The sequence below is a fragment of the Callospermophilus lateralis genome, unplaced genomic scaffold (genome assembly GCF_048772815.1).
Source record: "Callospermophilus lateralis isolate mCalLat2 unplaced genomic scaffold, mCalLat2.hap1 Scaffold_193, whole genome shotgun sequence".
Taxonomy (NCBI): domain Eukaryota; kingdom Metazoa; phylum Chordata; class Mammalia; order Rodentia; family Sciuridae; genus Callospermophilus; species Callospermophilus lateralis.
In genome coordinates, this window is record NW_027512944.1 from 253,755 (window position 1) to 269,343 (window position 15,589).

General features: G+C 34.3%; 1 pseudogene; it reads left to right on the top strand.

Annotated features, from left to right (window-relative positions):
• Positions 1 to 15,589, top strand: part of LOC143388427 (axin interactor, dorsalization-associated protein-like) — a 36,746-nt pseudogene that overhangs the window by 11,101 nt on the left and 10,056 nt on the right.

Genomic DNA, 15,589 nt, shown 5'->3' on the forward strand with positions numbered 1-15,589 from the left:
TCTCAGTGCATTTATGTGACTAGGGAATAGTAGATTTTATTTATCCAACTAAGTAAGATTTTTAAGTAGGGAATCATAAAATCAAAGCATTTTCAAACAGAAAGGAGTCTCAGACTTGTGGTCACATTCTCTATTGAGGAAAGAAATGAAATGATTTGTTTGCCCTGTTTCATTTAAATCCCCAGTAACTGAGCAGGGTCTAGATCTCAGAACATTTGTCAGTCTATCTCAGTTCACACTAGTGCAATCCTTTTAATGTAAACATGCTTTGAGTAAGAGGTAAAAAATTAATTTAAGAACTAAAGAGGGCCTTGCACAGTGGCGCATGCCTGTAATCCTAGCCGCTCGGGAGGCTGAGGCAGAAGGATATCAAATTCAAAGCCAGCCCTAGCAAAGCAAGGCACTAAGCAACTTAGTGAGACCCTGTCTCTAAATAAAATATGAAATAGGGCTGGGGATGTGGCTCAGTGGTCAAGTGCCCCTGAGTTCAGTCCCAGTATCCCCTGCCAAAAAAGAACTAAATAGAATGTTCCTATAAATTCCACAAACTGCCAATATCTAATTCATTCATAGCAATTCTAACAAAGACATATATTATTGAGATAGCTGAAATGTGATTGTATTGCAAATCCAGGGTAGAAAAAGGATTCTCAGAGTATACTGAAGGGGATCTGATTTTCTGTTGTTTGGGTTGGAAAAGAGAAGTTAACAACAACAGACAACAACAAAGGAATGCGTAACAGATTTGTTGTGATTCTGGTGGCTTTTCCACAGTTTTAGATGATCATATTTCATTTCTTCAGAACACCATCCTTCTGAATATGGCAAGAATTCTGATGAACTCTGTCATTTTAATAGTTTTGGTTACTTTATGTAATCCAGATCATAAAGTTTTTTTTTTTCTTTGTGGTTCTGGGGATCAAACCCATGACCTCACACATGCTAGGCAAGCATTTTACCACTGAGCTACATCTCCAGCCATAGATCATAAGAGTTGGAGATGTTATAAGAGACACACTTATATTCAGAAATAGTTCTTATGCCTATATCCAATGTATATAAGGATACTAATCAATGTAATATTTCTCACAATTTTTTGGGTTTTTTTGTACCTAAAACTTTATTTTTCAAAAGCATTAATAAATACTTTGTATATGATTGAGATATAATTTATATAAAGCACAGTTCACCAATTTAACATATCATATTCAATTTTTTAGTAAATTGGAAGAGTTATGCAGACATCACCACAATCAATTTTAGGACATTTTCATCACCACAAGAAGAAACCCTATTCCCATGAGCAGTCATTCACTTCTTGCCATCCCCCTAAAATCCCTTCCAATTCCCAGCTCTAGGAAACCATTAGTTTGATTTCTGTCTATAAATTGTCCTATTGAAGACATTTTATTTAAATGGACTCATATGATATATAATCTTTTATGACTGGCTACATATAAGATTATTTTGAGAAAAACACATTGATGGCTTTAAATAAAATGTTGCAACAGTTGTTTATACAGTGGTTCTACTGAAAATTATGTTTGTGTGTGAGTGTGTGCATATGTGTGTGTGTGTGTGTGTGTGTGTGTGTGTGTGTGTGAGAGAGAGAGAGAGAGAGAGAGAGAGAGAGAGAGAGAGGGAGAGATGATGCTGGGGATTGAACCAAGGGCTTTGAGCATGTTAGACAAGTGCTTTACCAGTAAACTATGTCACCAGCCCTCAGTTTTTTATGATAAAAATAATTAGGATTTTGGCTTCTTATTCAGTCATTATTTCCTATTAGTTTGTTTCCAAACAAAATTTAAGAATCTTATAGATACACAGAGTGGCTGTAAAGACTGTGGATGTTTATTTCATATATTTATTATCTCTTCCTCTGAGCATGCTCAAGTACTTCTATTGCCTCACAAGATCTTTCATTAATTGCCTTTTTTTTAAGAATAGCATCTATATGCTAAGCACTCGAATCCTCTCAGTTTCATTTTTCTAAGGACAACACCGACATTAGCTTGTAAATCCCAGGAATGAGTTTTAGGGTCACCTGGACCGGTTCTTTCACTATGCTGTTATTAATACCTGTAGTGGTGCTGTACTACATCATTCCTAAGTACAGCTCTCCAGTTCAAATTACTAAGAAATTATTGATCCATGTATTAGTCGAAGATCAGGTTAAAATCTATTACTTTTTCGGCTTTTTAAAAAAGATTTGGAGTAGAAATGGAAAGAGAATTTTGGAGATTCACTTTATTATATTTTTTATAATGTTTTTCATTTGTACTTTTCCCTTCTTGATAGTTATCCTTTTAGATGATTTTAATTTGCTATTGCTTCTGAAAGAAACATAAACGAGTATTTCAGTAGGGTAGACTCTGTAATTTGGAATTTATCCAAGCAGGGCACTTGTTGTGAGTTAATTATTGAGTTGGAATTAAATATTTTCTACAAATTGGTATTTAGTAATATTTCAGATTAAGTATACTTATTCAAGCTTGCTTTTTAAAAAATTAAGCCTCTTCTAAGGAAAAATAGTGAATTCTAACTTTTAATATGTTGAACTTAGCTGGTTTCCTTTCTTTTAAAAATGTTTTTTTAAAATTTAATTTTGTGCATGTGTGTGGTGCTGGGGATCAAACCCAGGGCATTGCCCATATAAGGCAAATGCTCTGCCACTGAGCTACATCCCTAGCTCTTGGCTGGTTTATTAGGCTGATGTATTCTTTACTTCAACATTTTGAAATCTTTTAAATTCTGTCTGAAAATACTAAAACTATGATTGTGAAAGTCTGAGCCATTTTTTCTTATGTAATTGCAGTAATGTACTGCTGCTTACTCAAGCATATCTCCCCACCACCACCCTGCAAAATTCCCTTCTATTAAGCCACCCTTCAAGGCTTCACAGAATCCCACCTCTCCCTGAAAGCTTTCTCTGCTGTCTCTATAGAGGCATAATTAAACTCTGCCTCCTCTCCTGTATAGGATCATTTTAACTATCCATTGTCAGACTCTCACATGTGTTATTTTTCACTTGTATTTGTTTCAGTCCTCAAAGAGATTATGAATGGACTCTTCCCCCACCCCAGCGCCTATTGAATGCTTTAAGTGTAGTATGAACTTGGCAAGATTGTGTTGAGTTAAATAGATTTGAATGTTTTGAAGGAATCTTTTCCTATAATTTAAAAAATACCCTTTCAAAATTGAGGCAGCTGCCCATTTTTCCTACCACAAAAATGAAACACGTCAGTCACAAAAGCAGAATGCATTTTGATATTTGCCTGTGTGTCATCTTTTGAGGGTTAGCTTCAGGAGGTTGGTAGGTCCATCCTCCAAGAGAAAGGCTGGGAGTGCTGAATTTTCCATGGTGGAGTAGCATCAGATGTCTGCCATGTAGTGATCCAAAGTGTGTAAGTCCTACCAAATCAGCCCATGAATCTCCAACCCATGACATGCTTCATACTTATGATAATATCTTTTGTAAAATTCAAGCTCCTCTTCAGATCCTCCTAAGACATCATTGCTAGTATTGGTAGAAAGAAAACTCTATGTAAAGTTTAAGCTATTTTAAAAGAACAATAGAAGCTGTTATTCCATAGTTGTTGAAAATGTAAACCTATACTACAGTTATAGAAAGTAAAACATAATTTGTTTTTTTAGTTCTAAAGCTGTTCACATAAATTAAATGTTTGATAATACTTTAACTTGTAAAAATAATATAACAAAGCTATTATTCTAAAGCAAATACTTCCTCTTCAGAGCTTTGATACTAAAGAAAAGAAAATACTATTTAATTATTCTGTTACAATACAAATGCAAGATAACCACTGAGCCACATCCCCAGCCCTATTTTGTATTTTATTTAGAGACAGGGTCTCACTGAGTTGCTAATGCCTCACTTTTGCTGAGGCTGGCTTTGAATTCTTAATCCTCCTAAGCCTCTGGGATTACAGGTGTGCACTACCACACTCAGCCAAGATATTCTTAATAACCAAGATATTTTTCAACTTTTTTGTTTGTTTTTGATGTACTGGGGATTGAACCCAGGGGTGCTCTACCACTGAGCTGTATTTCCAGTTCTTTTTATTTTTTAAAACTTTTTTAGTTGTAGATGGACACAATACCTTTATTTTATTTATTTATTTCATGTAGTGCTAAGGATCGAACCCAGTGCCACATGTGCAAGGCAAGCACTCTACCACTGAACTACAACCCCAGCTCTTTTATTGTTTTATTTTTATTTTGAGACAGGGTCTCCCTACGTTGCTTAGGCAGATGAACTTCTAGTCCTCCTGACTCAGGCTTTTGGTACCTAGGATTACAGACACAAGCCACCATCACAGGATCAACTTTTAAAAATTATTGTTATATACATTTTTAATGGTTGATTTTTTTGCCCATTTTATTAAACTCTTATTACAATATGATCTTTTCTGTGTTTTTGTTTCTGATATAAGTGAGACATGATCTTTTTGTTACCTGCTCCCCATTCTTGGGTATCTATTCCATTGTTGTGTAAGTGATCAATATTTATTAATATTACTTATTAATATTGAGTTGATTTGATAGTTTAGTAACAATGATCATGCAGAAGTATAGAAAAGATGTTCTTGTATTAAAAAATAAACAGTACTTCTTAGTAAGATAAGAAATATTAGGATTCTAGTCAACTAGATCAAAAAGGTCATGGAGAGAGTGAATGTCCATTTTAGATTTTCCCTCGCCATTTTGTATACATTTATTTAGGCTGTAATTCTCTCAATAGCCTGTAAAGGAAGTAGCATTCTCATTTTAGAACTGGGGAGATTAGAGTATTTATGTAAATGTTCAAGTTATTGTTGTAATTGTAGGGCTAGGTTTTGATTTAAACCTTCTACTTTGATCTCCTGCTGCTTCCCCTTTGCTTGTCAGACTTAAGTTCTCACAGTCCTTTCTATGCCTTGAATAAGGCAAACTCTTTCCTACTTGGAACCTTTGTTGTTGCTCCAGCCTGTTCTCTAATACCTGGGAAGCCCTTATGCTAGAGCCACTTGTGGATGATTCCTCTCATCTCAGGTCTTGGCTCAAATGTCTTCTTACAGTTTAGTTTCGAAAGGCACCCTGTCTACCTTAGCTACTCTACCAAGTTCTCTCTGCTTTTACACAGCATCCTGTTTGTATCCTTCATACCACTAATCACATCTTACATTATCTAGTTTATTTATTGGCATATTTATTGTCTACTTTTCCTTAGTAAAGTCTAAGATCCAAATATGAGTTCTTGATTACTGTGTATCTTTAACACCTAAAGCAGTGATTGGAACATTGTGAGTACTCGGTATGCATTTGTTGAGAAGAAGAAAGAGATAAAGGATGAGGAAGAGCTAAAGGAAGAGAGAATTAAGAGTGAGTAATGAGAATCTAGATACAAGTTTCCAACTTCTTTCTCACTGGATGATTGACTCCTATTGGAATAAGTTATGTAATTACAACCTGTTCTTTTTGAATTTTCTTATTTAGGAATCCAATATGCCATACTCCTTTTAACTCAAATCTGCAAGACTCCAAAATTAAAGTCTGAGTAATTAGAGTAAAAATCATGGGTTGCCCAATTAATAATGCTAAATATTCACCTTGAAATAATTGCAGGTAGTCACTAGGAACCCATAAATTGGGAAATGAAACAATAAATTTCATAAAATACTTTTCCAGATACAGATAGAATTGTATAACATCTGTCTGTAGGCTTACATTCCAGAAAGTAATCAACCAGGACACAAGAGGTGATAGCATTATGTTGTTTGATGACTTCCCTGAGGAGAGAGTCTGCTGTGTGTGTGTGTGTGTGTGTGTATGTGTGTGTACACATGTGTAAATACACACACACACACACACACACATATATGCATGTATATATGTGTGTACACATATATAATAAATTTCATCATAAAAGGAATATTAGAATTATAACCTTGTTGCTACAAACCTTACCAGTGTGATAAGTATTGAGGGAAATCTACTTAGGATAAAGAATAAGATGTGATTATCTATTTCTCTTTAATTAGTCATCTTCAGTATCAATCTTTTAGTTAAAATACTTCAGGAGAAGAGGTATTCTCTTTCACCCTATATCACCTAGGACCTTGTACATTGGAGAACTATTTTATGGTTCATTTTCTATCAGGGCTCTGAGACTTTCCTTGGAGATCTTACAGTACTCTGAAAATACTGGTACCTGCAGTCCACTATGGACATTTTTATTTTGCTAAGACACTCAGTAGTCAATTGCATAGTCTTGAAATGATAGTGAAGCTCGGAATTTAAAATACATATATTAATGTGTGGTTAATACATTATAAAATACGATTAAAAGTATCAATTTAAGATATAACATATAAGACTAACTAATATATAAGACTTAATAACATGTAGGACTAAGATATAAGATATAAGACTAATGTTTGTCTATGTCTTTATTCTAGTCCTAAAGAATATTCTCACATATAATAAAGAATTTCCATTTGATGTTCAGCCTGTCCCATTAAGGTAAATAAATAAGCATCCATATTTTGTCTTCTGATTTTATTATCTATTTTATGCCTGTTTTTTAAATATTTCTGGATTTTTTTCCCTATCAAATTTGGTATTGGTGATATGACTGATACCATTGGTAGCAATGAAATGATTGACATTGACATTTATATCAACATTAACCTAATAATCAGCATCTTATCTGGGAAGTTAGTGGCTTTGAGGGTTAGCTGGTGTATTAAGTGGAGTAGCTCACTAATTTTTCTGTCCTTTTTTATATAGGAGAATTTTAGCCCCTGGTGAGGAAGAGAATTTAGAATTTGAAGAAGATGAAGAATAAGGTGGTGCTGGAGCAGGGTCTCCTGATTCTTTTCCTGCTAGAGTGCCTGGTGGGTTCAAAAAATGTACATTATATAATTCAAGGTCAGGTGTTTGGAACTTACTTTTGTACTTGTTAGTGGCAGGTAAAACATCTCCAAGTTTGCCAATCTTAAGCAAATTATCACGGCCATTCTGTTAGTGGTAGCTATCGGTTTATTGTGAAAGTATCTTACTATTTGTGTCAGGGATCCTCAAAACATCCCATGTTTAGTGATTGGCTAGGAAGACCCACAGGACTCAGCATATAGCTGTACTCACAGTTGTATTCTGAGTCATTACAACAAGAAAACACAAGAACAAAATCAGCAAAGGGTAAAGGCACACAGACAAATTCCAAAGGAAACCAAACTTCTAAGAGTCCTCTTCCAGCAGAGTCAAATATGTACTCGATTCTCTCAACATTCTTTCACACCTGTGAAATGAAAAATATTGTCTATTGGGGAAGCACTGTAGAGATTCAGTGCACAAGACACTTATTGGGGTTAGCATGAACCAAAACTACAGACTACAGGAAGAAAGCAAGTGTTCAGCACAAACCATATTGTTTGCATGGGCCGTTTAGGCACAGTGATCTTCTTAACAGGGCACGATGGGAATCCTGCTGAAATCCAGGTTTCCAGATGCTAGCCATGGACCAACATTGTAAGTAGGCTTTCTAGAGTAACTGTTTGCTATGTTAATTATTTTCTTTATATATCTAGCTGTTCTTTAAATAATCATATATGATTGTGAAACCTGGACCTGGAGGAACAGATACTAAACAGTTTCCCTTAACAGGGAAATAAAGAATACATAGCAAGTCCTTTTTATTTGTGGAAGATCTTAACAAGGTTGTAAAATACCCTAGTCAAGCACCCTGAGTAAATTTTTTGACTCTTCCACTTCTATACTTTCTTCTGTTCTTATACAATGCACAGTTTTTACTTCTGATGAACTAGTTCATTTTTGGAAGTGTAGAAATAACATTGTACTATTGTGATGCATTTTTTAAAAGACTCTATGCTTTATGGTATAATTAAATATAATATACTTATCATCCAGAAAACTTCATAATTAAAGTCAGATTCCAGTAATTTAAATACTCTTTGGTAGAAGACGTTTGAAATATAAACAGTATAGGCTTAGACAAACAAGATACCTGCGCTTTTGAGTCTAACATCTGCCAATCAGTAGTTAAGTGACTGTACTTAATTCTTTATAAAAGGAGATGTTGACAATGCCTAATTTGTAGGGTTACAGTAAAAATTAAGGCACCACATACAAAGCATTTGGCATGATACTTTTCATTTGCTGGTGTAGTGGTGGCTACTGTATTTTCATTATCACCTCTAAATGGTGCTAATGTCCTACACCATAGGATTATTGGAAAAATTACAGTCACTATAAAATGTTATTGTTAGTGTTTCTTTGGTACAAGGTAAGTATTTCCAATCTGCTTATCCTTATGAAGAAAGAGCTATATTTTACTTGTCATATTTGTAGGAAATTTCAAGATTGCTGAGATGATGAGGTAAATAAATTTGCTAAAATTTTTCTGTATTTTTTATTTCCTTTTCAAACCACATGCTATAATTGAAATAGATTCCAGTTCTATAAATTTCTGGTTTGGTTATTTGTTCACTAGCTATACTTCTGTAGCAAACAATATCCTTGAAACAGATGATATAAGTCATGAAATGGACAGATTTAGGTCTTTATGGGGTTCAAGTTGCTGAGTTGAAAAGAAACTCTGTAAATTAAGTCTATTTGCTATGAAAGATTAAGCCCAAAGTAATCAGATTTTTGTATTCTGATATAGCATTTTGGTATTTTATTTCAGAGATACAGAAAGCTCACTAAACCCTTCTATTCCCTGAATTATTTTCCTCAAAGTAAGAAAGAGTACATATAGTTCAATTGGCTATATTTGATTTTCGATGATATTTTCAAGGGCCTGTGTCATTATAAAATTGAAAATGTCATTGAAGGACAATTTAACCTTTAACTTAATTGTAGAATGGGAAAAAATTGTTATACTGTGGACATCCAAGATTTCAGTCGTGATAAGGCTGTTGTGTCTACATTATCATGGCAGGGTGCTTCTAAGAATTATAACATTTTTATTACGTTTATTTTATGTAATTTATATAATTGTAAGTTTGTTGTACTTTTTTTTTGGTACTGAGGATTTAACACAGGTTTACTTTACCAGTGAACCACATCCTCAGCCCTTTTTATTTTTTATTTTGAGATAGGATTTCACTTAGTTGCTGAGGGCCTCACTGAGTTGATGAGATTAGTCTTAAACTTGGGATCCTCCTGCCTCAGCCTCCCAAGTCACCTGGATTCCAGGCTTGTGCCATAGCATCTAGCTTATTGTGCTCTTTTTAAAAAAAGATTTATTAAGGTGTCCCTTACATATATAAAAGGCATCTTTTTTAGTGTGCAGCTTTATGAGTTTTGACAAACACACATGCTAAACACTACTTCTGTTAAGCTAATGAGATGAAGTATAATATATAAATATGGTATGACCAAAAGTTGTTTATTCCCTTTTAAAATTAAAAATGGATTTTTATCCAACGTTTCTTGAAAAGAATAAAAATTGTTAAACCTTTCTTTGACATTAATATCATTTTCAAAGCCTTCAATTCTCATAAGACAAACAGTAACTTTTGTGTACTGCTTTAAACACTAACTGGCTTAAGTCCAAATAGTAGTTTAATTTTCTTAAGGTAATCTCAGTAGATTTTATTTAAATAGAGGATATAAATTTATAACTTATCATTTATTACCTGAAAATTTATTTATCATGTTGAATATTAAAGCTTCTAAATGATAAACCAAAGTAATAGAAATTAAAAAAAAAATAGCTGGCCAGGATTACATGCTTATAATCCTAGCTACTTGAGAAATTGAGGCAGGAGGATTGCAAGTTTGAGACCAGTGGGGACAACTTAGAGAAAATTTGTCTCAAAATAGAAAGAACTATGGATGTAGCTCAGTGGTAGGGTGCTTGCCTCACTTGTGTGAAGCCCTACATTCGTTTCCTAGTACCACATGCACAAGTAGCCATGATACAATTTTAGACAAAATTTTAAAAAACATTTCTGAGTCACCTAAACATAAGCCTAGCAATTTCAACATTATTCTAGATTTGTATTTGTTATTCATCTTTTATATAGTCTTAGATATCTACAAAAAATGTTTTTTTGAAACTCAAAATGAAGAGTGAATCTTACTTCTTTAATATCAAACCTGTACTTGTTTCTTTCCTGCATAAATATTCAATTCTGAGTTGAACTTGAGAGTTAAGCAAATATGGATTTCATTTTCAGCTAAAGTGCAGTTTTTTTCTTACCCATGCATATAGGAAGTTGAACACTGCAACAAAATATACATTGCTGTTCCATGAATATTAAGGCATCCTTATTTCACAGAATTTCAGAATATATCTAGGGTTAATCAGTAAATACCACCAAAGTGTGCAGTTAGACTCTGGCTCTCTGAGGACTTCCTTCCTCTCAAAGTCTCAAATTCTCAGACTGAGCCAAACAGTCAGAGCCAGAGTCCCTCATCCAGTCATGTACTTATGTTGAAAGGAAAGGAAAATACCATTCAATGTTATCTGGTAGTTCTCCTAGCTGTTTTTCAATAGTTTTAAGGCTTGTTAATATTCTATCACTCTCAAGCAGTTTTGGAAACATTTTAAGATTTCTTTTTTTATAATTTGTTTCTTGTTTGTTTGTAGTACTGGGGATTGAAGTTGGGGGTACTCTACCACCTAGCTACATCCCCAGCTCTTTGATTTATTTTTTTAGTTTGAAACCAGGATTTTGCTAAGTTGCCCAGCTGGCCTCTCCTGCTTTAACTTGCCAAGTTGCTGGGATTACAGGCATGCACCACTATGTCTGGCTCATTTTTTTTTTAATCCATGAATCTTGTCACTTGAATTCAAAAAAGGTTTTCTCCAGAGATTTGCAGAAATTGGTTCATAGGAAATGTCTATTGAGTAGGCTCTTCATCAAGGCTCTAAGCAACATCTGGCCTGCTTTTTCTTGAAAGTGCTCTGGCCACTCAAATTTTTAACCCAGCACCTGTAGTAACTCTTCCTTGCATGCTAAATAGCATCTGTGTATGAAACATATACCCACTGATTAATCGTAGGTTTTGTGAGAGTATTTATTATTTTTTTCCAGATATGATGGTGACACTTAAGAATTCAGCCATTATCCAAATCACATATTTCTGAACACAGAAAAATACATATTTCTAGTACCAGTCAATAAAGAAAATAAAAACAAGAACATACTCATATAACCTATATACAAACAACTTTAATCAGGTATAATTTTTGACAGACTTAGAAATATTATTATTTGAAGCTAATGACCCCTAAGATTTTTATCAAACTTTTAATGTAATTTCAAAGTGAACAAACTTCTTATGATTTTACTCTTTATTTTGAAAGGTTGGAGCAGTTCCTCAACTACTAATTAGTTACCACCCAAAAGAAATTGTGCATGTGTTTTTATATTTATATTTTCACACAATTTTTATGTGTGTACAAATTGCAGATGTGCAGTACAAATTGCAAAATTTTTCTCTTGCTAGATTTTTAAGACCCATTTCATGTTTTGTGCCATCTACAAAATGTTATGACCAAATAATGATTTGACAATACCATTATTTTAAATTATGTTAAAATTATCCCAAAATATTAGAAAATATTATTTTATATATATCCTTTTTATTGCATTTTAAAATTACAAAGAAATGTGCACTTAAAAAAAGTGTGTGACAGACTTTGAATTGGTTGTATCAGACATCTGAATTTAATTACAAGTATGATAAATCTAAAACAAAGAAGACATATATAATCATATACATATGATAATGCTTAGTTTACATTTTATATATCAGGTACATCTCTGTCCTAAAAGTATGGATAAAAATTTTGTACTTCTTATTCATGACATTTAATTCACCAAGCACCAAGGCAAAATGAACACTGACTCACCTCTTATTGAAGTAAATGCCTGTGACAAACATTTGTACAATATTATGTAAAAAGCCAAGCAAATGAAATTACTCAATAAGCAAACTCAAATCAGTGTTTTAAAAAAATATAATCTTTGGTAATTTTCCTCTTTTAATGTTCTGACCTAGACAATAATGTACTATTTTGGACAAAGACTGTCATGCCATTTTCAATTTTGGACTAGAAATTGTCCTTATGGTATGATATGAGATATAAACAATAGCAATTTTTAAAAAGCAAAAATAAAAAGTTGAAAGAAAAAAATGACTTCCCCTTCTGCATGTGAGGACAGGGTCTTAAGAATCCCACTGACCTTCATATCCATGTCACTCCAGATTCATCTTCAGGCTGGTGGTCCTTTCATTGTCTGATTCTCCATGATCTCTATGGCTACAGAGAGACTATTGAATGTGAGGCCATCCTACTTGATACTCAGACCTTCATTTTTCTCAGCATTCTCTTGGAACAAAGAAGTTGCGGTCGGGGGGTGAGGGGCTTCAGATGCTCTCCCATTGTTTTTCTGTACCTGTTGCAGGTAGAGTGGTGCTTCATTGCTTGGTCTGTGTCAGTGCTGTGGGGTGCCCAGCAGAGGCAGAGGCCTTACTTGCACAATTCCCTTTCCTCTCCACAGTGGAAGTGGCTGTAACATTCTTGGCAAGGTCAGACGCTTTTACACAGTTTTTAAAACATTCTTGAGTGAACTCGTCTGTGTTTAACAAACAGCCATTTGGGGAATCCATAGCTACCTTCATAAATTGTTTTCCACAGATGAAGCACAATGAAATAGAGCAACTTGAGTTTTTACCCAAGTACTACCTGTTAATAAATAGTTTCCATCAACAAAATGAACTTTTTGGTGTCCCCTATTACAGTAATGTGGTGAAATGTTTCCAAACCTTCTAATTCATTGTCATTACTTTATCAGAGTTGTCTTTAGGTTTAGGCTTAGAATCTTCCTCTCACAGAAACTCACACTGAATTGAGTAATTCCTTACAACTCTTTTTGACACCAGTGAGAGCATGCTTGCTCTGGTTGGTGCATAAGAGGTGGTTGGGGCAGATAAGTCAGAAAAAGACGTGCTTTCTGTGTTCAGTACAACTTGGGGCTCACCAGCTACCAATGGCTTTCTTTGTCTTGCAGTAAAAACTGAAAGTGGAATTAACCAAATGAACACAGTCCTGCTGCTCACTGCTATTTGAGTGTTAAAGACCTATCATATTGCTATCTGGGCTACTCAGTCTCTGTCCATTCCTGTGAATGTGCATTGCCCAGTGTACAAAGTTCAAATGTTACTCTTTTTTAATCACTCCCTTACTTGGAGTTCTTAGTGACAGCTCAATAACATTCCTGGGATGTTATTGAAAACTTGGTTTGGACAGCTGTAGCCATTTAGAGTTTTCCATATTTAAAAGTATAAGGCATAAATAGTGGCCTCACAAAAATGTCTATATTCTAATCCTGGGAACCTGTGACTGTTATGTTACATGGCAAAAGGAACTTTGCAGAAGCTTGAGATGGGGAGGTTCTCCTGCAGTTCCTTTTAAGGCTTTAGGGACAATTAAAATAAAGATGTTAAAATGGGACATGATGGTTAAAAGCATGGACTCTGTAGCCAAACTACTGTGTGATTATGGATAATTTGTTTTTCTATGCCTCACTTTTCACCTCTGAAAAATAGAACTAAACTATTCTTGTGAGGATTAGATGAGAGGATTAGGACAGTACGTGGCACATCACAAATACTCACAAGTGTTAGCTATTTCTTATTTACAAAGCAATTCCATGTGGAAGAACATTTCTTCTGATCTCTGTTCTAGATCTGAGAGCAGATGATTTAGCTGGAATAGCACAGTTTACACTGGATTGTGTGTAGTGATTTCTTTCTTATCCTTGTTAGTCTTCAGATTTTATGAATGTACTTGACTTGTTCTCATATTACACTATGAAATTGGATATGTTAATTCTTCACTTATAAATCTTCCTTTTAATGCATTGGCTCAATTTACAACTATCATGGTTTTATCTTTGATGCAAAAACATGCACCCTTTTTCATCTAACCTGGGAGCTATAGATGGTATGGTATTATTTTAGTATTTGATCTTCTTTTATGTTTATTATTTCTTCACTCATTGATATAGATTCTCTAGCCATTTGTTTACTAAAGCATGATAACCTCTAGAACTGGAAATTCAGTCATTCATTCAATAAAATATTTCTTCAATAAAGATCTGTTTATTCCTTGTGCATACTATAAAAGGAACAGTTCCCACACCTTTCAGGATGCTTATTGTGTAGTCAGCAAGACAGAGCCAAAAGCACATGATTATAATTAGAGATGTGCACCAATGTCATAGGTTGGCAAAAAGAAGGGCTGAGGGAGTTCAATAAATCTAGCCAGATTTAGGACTCACTGAGTATGTAGGAGTTGACCATGCAGAGAGAGAGCACATCATAGACCATTCTGAAACACCTTAAATAGGCACCTTTCTATGTAATCTATGATCTTAATTACAGTCAGCTTCCTTCATCATGGAGCACAATGTTTGACATTCTACCTTGAATTAAACAAGAAATTCAGACTTGCAATCACTGCCTCCATATTAAATTATTTGAAGCATAATGATTACATTAAACTTACTGTGTAATCTCAGGCAAAAAGATTGTTGGTAAGGAATGTAGCATCAGCCCTACCATTTCAACTGAAAGATCTAGATGATGACAGGTTATAAAATTGACTCACCCCAAAGTAACAACAAGTTTAATATCAACTTGGAAAAAAAACAAACTTAACATCAAAAAGACTTTGAAAGTTGTAAAGCAATCGTCTTTTGACTGTCAAAAAAAGGGTAGTAAAGAGGTAAGACATAAAAGAGGTAACATTCTTGGGGGTTTTGGGGGGTGGGGTAGGGTGGGTTCTTTTTTTTGTCTTTTTTGGAACTAGGCATCGAATCCAGGATTTTGCAAATGCAAGGCAGACACTTTGCCACTGAGCTACATCCCAACCCAACATTCATAATATATAAAGAAAAATTTTAATGGTAATAACCAAAGCAGAATACATGAGAGGAACAGACAACATGAGCGAGTGTGCGCACGTGCGAACACACACACACACACACACACACACACATGCACACCACACACATACATTTAAAAATACCCGTTAAACATATAAAAAGATACTCAACTTTATTTTTAATAAAAAACCTAAATTAAAGCTACTGTTGGTGAGTCTTAGGGGAAATAGATACTTATTAATCACTGGTGGGAATAGAAAAATGGTAGAGTTCCTTTGGAGGGAAATTGAGCATTCTCTAACAACATATAAGTACATATTTTTGCCTTAGCAATCCCATTCCTGAGAATTTACTCTGAAGGTGCACCCGCAAAATGCAGGAAAAAGAGGGGGAAACACTTGCATATATACCAGATTCTCTGTTGAGGTGTTTTTTATAATGATAAAAAGTTAGAAATAATGTAACTGCCATATGAAGATTGACTGAATAAACTATGATACATAGGATGGTGTAGAAAATAATTCAGAAAATCTCCATGAACTAATGAGTGATTTTTTAAAATATATTATTAGCAGAATTTATCAAGGTAGTTCACATTAGCAGATTAAGGGGAAAGATTTCATAATGTTGTCAACAATGCAGAAAAAGTTCTCAGTTAAGTTTGA